This window comes from Labeo rohita, chromosome 3, assembly GCF_022985175.1.
Source record: "Labeo rohita strain BAU-BD-2019 chromosome 3, IGBB_LRoh.1.0, whole genome shotgun sequence".
Classification (NCBI taxonomy): domain Eukaryota; kingdom Metazoa; phylum Chordata; class Actinopteri; order Cypriniformes; family Cyprinidae; genus Labeo; species Labeo rohita.
Genome location: NC_066871.1, coordinates 54,600,343 through 54,610,970, shown reverse-complemented (window position 1 = coordinate 54,610,970; position 10,628 = coordinate 54,600,343). Strand labels below are relative to the sequence as shown.

The 10,628-nt window shown below is 39.3% G+C and overlaps 1 pseudogene; it reads left to right on the top strand.

Moving 5' to 3' along the window:
- Positions 1-2,785: 2,785 nt before the first annotated feature.
- Positions 2,786-5,940, top strand: LOC127162793 (zinc finger BED domain-containing protein 5-like; annotated as a pseudogene).
- The last annotated feature ends 4,688 nt before the right edge of the window (positions 5,941-10,628 follow it).

Below are 10,628 nucleotides of genomic sequence, written 5' to 3'. Positions count from 1 at the left end.
AGTGGCAAAGTTAAACTACTCGGGAAAGCTAAAAAAACAGCTTTCAAGAAGTGACTCTAAATCAGTGTGGAATGGCCTGAAAGCCATCACCAGCTACAAGAGCCCGTCCCCCAGCACCAAGGCCAATCAACAACTGGCTGATGACCTGAATGAGTTTTACTGCAGGTTTGAAAAACAAAAGACTGGTCTAACACCCTACACCCACCCCGACTGTCCCACAACACAGCCATCAACACCCTCCCCCTCCACCCCCCTACACCCCCCTACACAGCAAGATTGAAAGTGTTAAATTCACATTCTTCCAGTGTTTATATAGGTCCACACTAGTGCGAGTTAAACTAACACTTTAAATAGTGTTACTGTTTTATCACTTGCATAGAGTTAAAACAACACTGTAAGTGTTAACTAATAACACTATTATTGTGTTTTTTCCTCTCATTTACACTGTTAGTGTTGAAATTACACTATCCTCCGGTTTCACAGACAGGGCTTAAGCCTAGTCCTAGACTAAAATGTAAGTCTGAGCTGTTTCAGCTGAAAGAAACTTGCACTGATTGATCTTAAAATATATCAGTGCCTTTGTTTTGTCTCAAGATGCACACCAGTAATGTTTTTTTTCTAAGCACATTTATAAAAATTACTTAAATGTCCTAATTGAACTATGGCCTAGTCCTGGCTTAGTCTAAGCCCTGTCTGTGAAACCGGGCCTAGGAGTGTCAATAGCTTTAACACCAAGAGAGTTATTTTCACACTTATAGTGTTCATACAAACCCTGATTTGTCATTAAATGGAATCTGGAAAAAGATAATTACTATGTGCTTTGATAAATGCATAAAACCCGGCACTAGTGTCACAATCTCTAACTGGAGTGCCCATGAGCTTCACTAGAGGGCACTCCATTCCAAACTATTATCATTTACCCCAGACTCCATTTCCCATAATCCTTTGCATGGACTCATCAACACTCATTGTCTCCACCTGTCCCTCATTTACTGTCTGCTCACCCTATATAAGCCTGGTTTAGTCTGTCATTCTTTGCAAAGTCTTGTTAGTTGTTACACTGCATTTCTGAGCATTTTCCCTGTATTAATGTCTCTTGGTTGTCTTGCTCTCTGGCCTGTTTCCTGGATTTACCCTTTGTTTGAGTTTCCTGCCTTGTTGATTGTTTTTGGATTGCCTGCCTGTGTTTTGACCTCTCGCCTGTATTTTGGATCACGTCTCAGGTTTCCCCAATAAAACTGCATTTGGATCTCCAACCTGTTAAGTCTTGGAGTAGTTCATAACAACTAGTAACTTTTGATGATGAAATGTGCTTTAAAGGGTTAATTCACCCAAAATGAAAATTCTGATATTTACTGACCCTCATGTTGTTCCACACTCAAAGGTTTCGAGTTTTGTCAGTAATTGATGTTATGTATCTATTTGAATTGGAACTGAATTTAATTCTGAAATGGACTGTCATTGTTTAATTATGTAATTTGCATGATATATTTTTACCTGACAAATAAAATGTTATGTTGAGAAGTTTGTGTCCCTTAAGCTGTGCTCACACTACAGGATTTTTAGCCCGATTTCGCCCCGATTTTCCCCTCCCGAGAATCGGAGCAAAAATCTTGTGGAGCACCTCGATCGGTCCCGATGTTCGGCACAGATTATCTGGTAATGTGAGACGTTCACAGATCGAATCTTTCACCTCCCGATCTGCTCTCACACAAATCGGGGCCGCCCCGATCATATCAAACATGTTTGATATCCAGGATTTTAAATCAGGATGATCACGGCTATGATTACAGCAGTACTTTCACAACAGCCAATGTGTGACAGCAAAACAGCTGCTGTACGGTCCATTGGATAGTGGAGGTAGAGGAAACTGCTTCTTACGTTTTTGAAGTAACACTGTCTGTATAATATGTTGAAAACATACCACAACCGCATGGAGCAAGAAAAGCAATGCTGCATGCGGCCCGAGTCCGACCCGAGTCCATCTTTTTTCCCCTTCTCTTAAAACATCTTATACTACTGTTTTAGCAATTAAAATAGTTCAGTTGTGTATGTAATGGCAAATTGATTATATTTCGTTTAGTTTTTTCATTAAGTTAATTTAGAAAAACGTTTGGAGCAATTCTTCTTCGTTAAATATAAGTTTTTTTTTTTTTTTTTTTTTTTGTTTTTTTTTTCTAAATTAAGGACCAAGCTGTCAGCTGCAGACAGTGAGTTCATATGTTTAATCAGTTTTGCCTTCTCAAATCACAACCTGCCTAAAGTAAAAGCTATAGATATAAAACAGTTAAAGCATATAACAGTTAACTAACATTAAAAAAAAAAAAAAAATTGTAAACATTAGTTGCTGAAATGGTTGCGTAAGATCACGTGAGGCGCTCCCTCCGTCATGCATCATGATCATCTTAATATCTTGTAGTGTGTGATGCGCCACAATTTTCAAATCTTGTAGTGTGTGCATGTTTAAGATTTTAGGGAAGATAATCTGCAACGATTCTCCTTATGTGTGCGCTGCAACCAGGCAGTGGTTTTCAACCTGTGGGCCGGTATTGCAGGGGGCCGCCAATTATATTTAATAGAAATTGTAATATTGTTAATATAATAAAAAATGTCTAGTCAAAATCAAATAAATCATAATTTGATATATAATTAAATAATGAGAAATTAAATAATAAATTGTTACTATGCGTTCACTATTCGAGCTCGCTGATTGGTTTAATAACAACCCGCCAACTTAGACAATCTAAAATAGTTTTGATTCATACATGCTGAAGCAGATTTAAAAATGGATAAATGGTTGACAACAGGATCGCTGAAAAGAAAAAATACAGACGTTTCTTCAGCAACAAGTAAGCCTGACACTGAAAAGCCTCAAAATAAACCTAAACGAAGAAAATATAGTAGCGACTACCTAGCGCTGGGTTTCACATATGTTGGAGCAGAGAACGAGCAGCTACCGCTCTGTGTTGTGTGCTCAGAAATACTGTCAAATGAAGCTTTAAAACCAATCAAACTACGACGGCACTTGGAAACAAAGCATAGTGAATATGCATCCAAGCCTATAGAATTTTTTGAGAACAAACTTAAAGAGTACCAAAGCAGGAAAAAAAAACTCTTGAAACAGCATTCTCTGGCAACGACAACAGTAAAGCAGTGGAGGCATCTTATCGTGTTGCAAAGCTCATTGCAAAGGCTGGAAAACCGCACACAATTGGTGAAACTTTGATTTTACCTGCTGCGAAAGAAATGGTTGGCGTGATGTGTGGAGAAAAGGCCCGCAAGCAGTTAAATCTGATTTCACTTTCAGATAATACAGTCGAGAGAAGAATCAATGAAATGGCAGATGATATAACTCAGAAGTTGGTCAAAAACATTCGAGAGAGTCCCTTTTATGCCCTACAGTTGGATGAATCGACCGATATAGCAAACCTTTCCAACCTCCTTGCCTTTGTACGGTATGTACATAATGGAGAATTACAAGAAGATTTCCTTTTCTGTAAGCCGCTGCCGGCGCAATCAACTGCCCAAGCCATATTTGATATTTTGAATGCGTTCATTGTTTCAAATGGAATAGACTGGTCTAAATGCGTGGGTCTGAGCACAGATGGAGCAAGAGCCATGGTGGGACATCGCAACGGAGTCGTTGCGCGCGTAAAAACAGCTGCGCCGCTCATGAGCTCTGTCCACTGCAGTTTACATCGGGAGGCGCTAGCTACCAAAAAGATGCCCACAGATCTCAGATGCGTCTTGGATGAGGCTGTTAAAATCGTCAATTTCATAAAGACTAGGCCCCTTCAGTCACGTCTGTTTCGACTACTCTGTGAAGAAATGGGAAGTGACCATGTTCAGCTTCTGTTACACACTGAGGTACGATGGCTTTCACGAGGCAGGGTGCTTACTCGTCTATTTGAATTACGCAACGAAGCACGGATTTTTTTATCTGACTCAAATTTTCCCCTTTCAGACCGCCTCAGTGATTTCGAGTGGCTTGCAAAATTGTCCTACCTTTCTGATATTTTCAATCACCTAAATGGTGTGAACTTGAGTCTTCAGGGCAAATCAGTGACAGCGTTTCAAGTCCAAAATAAAATCGAAGCCACAATAAAGAAACTGGACATTTGGGCCGGACGAATTCGCAAATCAAACTCTGAATCGTTTGAAAATTTGTCACATCTTTTGACAGAAGAAGCCATGAGCTTACCCACCTTGGTTAAAAAGCTGATTGAGGAGCATCTCCAAGGACTGAAGAGCCAGTTGCGTGACTACTTTCCATCTCCAGATGCTCAGGTTGCCTGGATGGAAAATCCTTTTGCAAACTTGTGTGAGGGAGCCATCACAAGTTTAAGTGCAAAAGAGCACGACAGCCTCATTGACATGTCTTGTGACAGTGCTTTAAAATTGACGTTTTCTCAAAAAACATTGACAGATTTCTGGATTCATACATTCTCCGAGTATCCTGATCTTTCTGACAAAGCTCTTAAGTTTTTGATGCCATTTCCGACAACATACTTATGTGAAGCAGGATTTTCTGCATTGGTGGCACTCAAGACAAAATACCGGAATGAGCTTAACGTCGAGCCTGATCTCCGCTTGCAACTTTCTTCCCTTCAGCCCGACATACAGCGCTTAGTTAATGCTAAACAACACCAACCTTCGCATTAGGTGAGTGACAAAGATTGTTGTTTATAGTTTCATGTCTAATTGTCTTGTAAACAAGTTGAGATTTTTTTTTGTGCATGTTATCCATTTAGCTAAATTTGTTTCATGGTTGTTGTTTTAAATTTATTTACATATTGCAGTTCCGTTTCCCTTTAATGTGTCTTTTTTTATTTTTTATTTTTTGCCTGCTCTCGATTTGCGCTTGTCACTCGAGTCTGACTCTAGTCTTGCTTTGTCCAGTGCTCCATTTCTCTGCCGGTTTTGACTGCTCGTTTCAACCCAGCTCTGCCTGTTCCCTCTGACGGCTCTTCGGCTCGCTGACGTTCTACCCGCTGCCGACCTCTGCCTGGATTTGGTTTTCCCGTTTTCGAAATGTCAACCCGAGCCTGTGGGGGCTTGCTGATCCGTTATGTATATTTTCTGTTTATTCAATACATTACCAGTTTATTCAGTAAAGACAATTAACAGCCTTGCTTCCGAGTACTTAGTTAACCCGACACAAAAAGCGGGATCGTTTAAATTTTTTTGCAGTGGGCCGCGGAAACATATGTGTTTGGCTGTGTGGGCCGTGAGTTAAAAAAGGTTGGGAACTTGATACTGAGGGTCTCAATGCTGTAGAACTGGCTGGAAGATCAACAAGACATCATGACAATGAATTGGTCACATTTGTTGTTGGAGAAAACCCATCTGAGATGCAGGACATTCTTCAGATTGTTGTTCAGAACTTCATGAGGATGAAGAAGGTCAGACTGAATCCCAGCTGTGTGTTTGTTCATCAGAACATTTCAGACGTCACAGCTGGAGAGAAAAACATGGAGACGACTGCAGGAGACATTGGATGAGACGACAAAACTCGCTGCTGAAGAGGAAGTTTGTGATGCAGAATGTTTCAGTGATGTCATTAGATTTGATGTTCAGAATGATGTGAAGTTTATTCCTCAGCTCTGGGAGGGAAACCCACCAATGGCACCACCAAACCCAAACTACTGTGAGAGCATTCAAGAACTGAAGAAGACTATTATGACTCATGGAGCAAAATCACATGGAATGATGCTGAAAGACTTCAAAGATCTTGTTAAAGATCTCTGGGAGGCTTTACTGAATAGACAATTTATCTTCAGCTTCAGAAATTTATTGGAGATTTCATCTTTCAGGAAACTGGAGACTGAATACAGCAAATGGTCCTGGAATCTTCACAGAGCCATGATGGAAACTGAAGTGATTCATGAGGTTGATTCACTGATCTTCATAGAGAACTGCAGAAGACAAGTGAAGAAGTGAAAAAATCTATGCCAGATTTATTCAAAAAAGACAGAGATGCAGATATACTGATTCAATGGAAAACATCATTTGAAATCAAAGAGCTTCAGGAAAACATTGTGAGAGAAACAAAGAGGAAATTAAATGAGATTCTTCAGAAACAAGACCTGAAGTAAAAGATTGATGCTCAGAGGAAACATCATGAAAACACTCTCTATGAAAAGAGCAAAGAACTTGCCTTACAACTCAAATATAAAGCAAATGATTATGGAACACTGAAGAAAGAGTTTGATTTGTTTTGGGAACAGAGTGTGAAGAAGATCATCAGAGAGACTTCAGCAATCAGAGACATTTATATAATGAGAGATGTGAGAGAGATCCTCAGTGACGTCTATGAAAGTCTTTCTGTAGATCAGAGGGAGAGCAGGGGTATTGTCTCTTTATTATAATATAATAAAGATAATATAATCTTCTCTTTTAAGATTATGTACAGCTAAAGAAATCCAGTGAAACTATAAGAGAGTACAGAAATGTCTTCAAATCAGCTAAAGGGATGTTGTGTTATAGTCTACCTCGAGAGGATGAATCTCAAATAAAATCATTAGTCACAGATGTTGTTCTGCAGACAGATAGAATGATTCAGTCATTTAACATCTCAAAGATGGGCTACAACATAAGCTACATTCAACAACTCACAGATTACATCAAAGCAAGAGTAAGAGAACATGAGGACAAATCAGTGAGATATGTGTTCAAGAATGAATTCTTCATAGATTTGGTTCTTTTCATCTGTAAGAGATCAAACAGGATGATCACTGACCAACACAGACTGTTCAGAGAAGCCAATGATCCTGTAATATATGTTCAGAAGAAGAGAGAAGAGTACTATAGTATTTTCCAGAAATACTGTCATGGAGCAACATCAGCTGCTGTTTTTGGTGAGATCATCTGTCAGAAACTGAAAGAGCCCATTGAGCAGAGCGTCTACAAGAAAACTGCCAGAGATCTGACAGATGAAATGAGATCAAACTGTGAATCACTGAATGGAAACAGATCAAATCTGGAGAAACACATCCTGAAAACACTGGCAGAACAGGAGGATTTTAACAAATACATGAACTACATTCCCAATCCCAGAGATCACTTCAAGAGTTTCATCAGAGATGAAGTCAGTCGGTTCATCACTGATCAGTTCAGTGTCAGTGTTTTACCCAAGATGAAGGAGAACATTGAACTCCTGCAGCAGAAGATCATGAAAGCAGCTCATGAATCTACTCAACATGTTGAAGAGAACAGAGGAGATGTTGGTTTGTGGTTGAAGAGTTTCACACAGCAGATCTCAGATGAGCTGATCTTCTCTGAAAAAGACCTCACTAGAGTCAAACATGATGATGTTGATGTGAAACTCCTAGATGATGTGATAAGACATGAACTTCCTGCTATAATGTTTGACATTAGCAGACTCTACACATATACATTTCCAGTAAAGCTGGACTATAAGTTCAGACCAGATGAGCTTCTGATTGATCACTTGTGTCAGTGCTGTTGGGTTCAGTGTCCGTTCTGTAAATCAATCTGCACAAACACCACAGAAAACCATCATGGAGATCACAGTGCTCCTCACCACAGAGTGGCTGGAATTAACGACATATCTTACAATTCCACATATAAACTCTGTACTGATATTTGCACAAATTTAGTGGCAAATAATCTTAATGTTAATACACAAGATGGAAGATGTGTTTGGAAGAAATCAAAATAGAAGGGCCTCAGAATCCCATCTGGAGCATCACGCCTGGCCTCTCTAATCTAACCTACTGGAAGTGGTTTGTGTGCAGATTCCAGGAAGATCTGGAAAACTACTACAATAAAACATTTGAGGGGAGCGGTGAGATTCCAGATGAATGGAGAACATACACAAAACAGGATGCAATTGAGAGTTTGGATAAATACATCTAATGGAGAAGATGAAGAAGACTCTTGTGTCTCCTCTCAGGTTCAGATCACAGTCAGGAATGTGTTTCTCTGACGTTCACTACTGAGACTCATCTACACTTCAGAAAATCAGAGCTTCATCAAATACAAACAATGATGTAAGACAAGATTCATATCCTTAAGACATGCGTGATGGGTAAATCTTAAAATGTTTGATGTATATTACAGTTTATTACTATATAATTTATAAATACTAAATAAAAGACTTAATCTCTATTATGAACCAAATAAAAAAAAAGAAAAAGATAAGGATATTAATGATAAAGCCTGTTGATGAAATATTGCATGTATAAATATAGAAATGACCTTTAAATATGTTTAAAGCCATGTAATTAACCAACTAATAAATCAAAATCATCTTCTGTGAATATGCAATCAATAAATGGCCAATAAATTAAAATATTAATGACTCAACAGGAAATATTAATGCATATTTTATTTCTGGGGCTATACCAGCAAACATATCTGGAGCTAAAGCTTCTGCTCATTTTATACTGATGGTCTGATTTTACTCCATGAATCTGACGGTGATATTTAGTCTTTTCTGTCCTGTTCAGCTCACTTGTAGATCTGGGCCCGTATGAATAAAACTTATCAGAAATGCTCTTAAGAATAGTCTTAAACTTTGACTTAAGTGTCAAAAAATTCTTAGTAAAAAGTAGGACTTTCCTAAGAGTAGGAGACTTTTATAAAGAAGCTAAAAGCAACTTTCAGTGAAGTCTAAGACCGATTCTTAAGTGTTGACTGAGAGGACACTTAAGTGTTGTGAACTAAGGACTACAATGATGCCAACCCAAAAAGGCCATCCTCGCTCTCTGAAACAACGCTAATCATTTGATGTAACTACAATAAAATCATTTAATTAAGACACAATTTAATATCTCTATGTATTTTTAAATGCTTCGCATTGTGCAAAATTATCACAAATTATTACTGATGTTTTGAAATCCTTTTCTATTGGTGTGTCTCGTCGTTTACAGTTGGAGCAATGATGTGAACATGAATTCCGTCAACAGCTCCAATATTACCAAGAAAGCCCACAATCCTCATAAAAGTGGCTTGTGTTTGCAGCGTGGTTTGACGTTCAGTTGGAAAGTCAATGGACTGCCATATAGTAGTGGCCAAGAGGATTTTGTAAGCATATTGCATATTTGGCTTGAAGTCAATTGTTTTATTTCTGATAATAATGCAATGAAACATGCTAAATTGTCTGTAGTCAATGTCAGTGTTGCCAATTTAGTGATAAGTGTTTAGTGACTTCACCCCTTTTAACAGGATCAATACAGAGAACAAAGCCAAGAGTTGGCTGTTGCTTCCGGCTTTGCTACTGTTTGGACGCTTTTGGTTACTGCTCTGCGCTTTGTTCCCTGTTTATATACTTTTCTCAGACTTTTCTAAGATTGTAACTTCAGCAGATCAGCACAGTGCTCAAACAACACATTTTTGGCACAAACACTAAATTAAAAACTTTTTGTAACTAGAATAATACTACGAAAAAGGAGACTCTTTGCCTCCCACTGCCAGCAGTTTACATTCTGGAGACGGGAAAACACAGCTGCCTACTTTCAACAGATGAGAAAGAAAATGCCTCTTCAGCCTCTTCTGGAATCTACTTGCTGCACAAACTGCCACAGACTTCTACAAGTCACCTGTAAGTCAAGTCACCTTTATTTATATACCGCCTTTAACAATACAGAATTGTGACAAGGCGGCTGTACATTATTAAATAGGAAACAGTACATCAACAATGCCAAAGGCAACAGTAAACACTCACTTTTCAGGAAAAGGTAGTTAATCAAAAACAATAAAATAAAATGCAATAGTGTGTTAAGAGAAAATGTCCCCAACTAAGCAAGCCAGAGGCGACAGTGGCAAGGAACCAAAACTCCAAAGGATTGTAGTTCTTGAAACAAAATTACTTGCTGGACTTCCAAATCAGGCGGAACACTCAGCAGACCATCGTCACGGACCCCCTCAGCATACAGCCGGTGAGTCCCGTCAACCTACTGAATCTCAGCAGTTTGTAAGTGTAGAGGAACAAGCCAAAACTGATCGACACACTAATCGATGGCACAAACAGGGAGCAAGACCCAAAGGCACTCGAGACATCAGATTGTCACGAGTGTCTCGTATTGCTGCGGTAGCATCCTCTACCCCTGATATGGCTATGACAAAAACTGGTATTTTACCACCTCCTATACAGCTTGAGAACAGATTTGAAGCACTAATGAATGTGGGTGAAGAATCCCCAAATGTGATTGAACATGGATCGTATGAGCCAGCAGCTAACATCACTACTAACAGGCGCTCAAGGTCAAACAGACAGCGGCATTCAGCTCAGAGAGCAGCTGAGCCCAGGACTCTGATAGTGGGTGACTCCATTATCAGAAATATCAGTAGCAGGACTACAACTACATGCTGCTTTCCTCAAGCAACTGTCTCTGATGTGAACAGGGAACTTCGGAATATCCTAATGAAGCACAAGACTGCAAATCGAATCATCATCCATGTGGGGAAGAAAAAGAGCAGTCAGAACTCCTAAAGAAGGACTTCAGTGAACTCATCGAAACACTTCGAAGACTTGAAGTTCAGCCGTTCATCAGTGGACCACTCCCAGCAAGGGGAACTAACACGTTTTCACTGTTGCTTGGGCTGAATACATGGCTACAAAGAACCTGCAGTCTAAAAGGAGTCAACTTCATTGACAACTTCAA